Source organism: Nomia melanderi, unplaced genomic scaffold, assembly GCF_051020985.1.
Source record: "Nomia melanderi isolate GNS246 unplaced genomic scaffold, iyNomMela1 scaffold0014, whole genome shotgun sequence".
Classification (NCBI taxonomy): Eukaryota; Metazoa; Arthropoda; class Insecta; order Hymenoptera; family Halictidae; genus Nomia; species Nomia melanderi.
Genome location: NW_027475130.1, coordinates 13482691 through 13483645, shown reverse-complemented (window position 1 = coordinate 13483645; position 955 = coordinate 13482691).

Here is a 955-nt window from a genome sequence, read left to right as displayed (position 1 = left end):
ACCCCGGACCACCAGGGGCCGAGAAAACCACAGTCTCATGGGGCCGGACACTCAGGGTCAGGGAAAAATCCAATATATATCAGGTGATATCACGGGTGCTATTAGAGATAGCGCAGTAAACCAAAGCGAATTATCTGCAGCAGGCCCAGGCGCATGAATCTGTGCAGCCGAAACAACCCCGGACCACCAGGGGCCGAGAAAACCACAGTCTCATGGGGCCGGACACTCAGGGTCTGGGAAAAATCCAATATATATCTGGTGATATCACGGGTGCTATTTGAGATAGCGCAATAAACCAAAGTGAATTGTCTGCAAGACGGCCTGGCGCATGAATCTGTGCAGCGGGAACGACCTCGGACCACCAGGGGCAGAGAAAATCAACGTCTCATGGGGCCGGACACTCAGGGTCAGGGGAAAATCCAATATATATCTGGTGATATCTCAGGTGCTATTACAGATAGCGCGATAAACCAAAGTGCATTGTCTGCAGGAAGCCCTGGCGCAAGAATCTGTGCAGTGGGAACGACCTCGGACCACCAGGGACCGAGAAAACCACCGTCTCATGGGGCCGGACTGTCAGGGTCAGGGAAAAATCCATTATATATCTGGTGATATCTCGGGTGCCATTAGAGATGGCGCGATAAATCAAAGTGCATTTTCTGTTGGCGGCACTGGCGAATGAATCTGTGCAGCAGGAACGACCTCGGACCACCAGGGGCCGAGAAAATTACAGATATTCGGAATCCGTCACCCAAGGTCATGTAAAAATCCAGCATATATCTGGTGATATCTCGGGAGCTATTACAGATAGCGCAATAAACCAATGTGCATTGCCTGTAGGAGGCTCTGGCGCATGAATCTGTGCAGCAGGAACGAACTCGGACCACCAGGGGCCGAGAAAACCACCGTCTCATGGGGCCGAACACTCAGGGTCGGGGAAAAATCCAATATATAT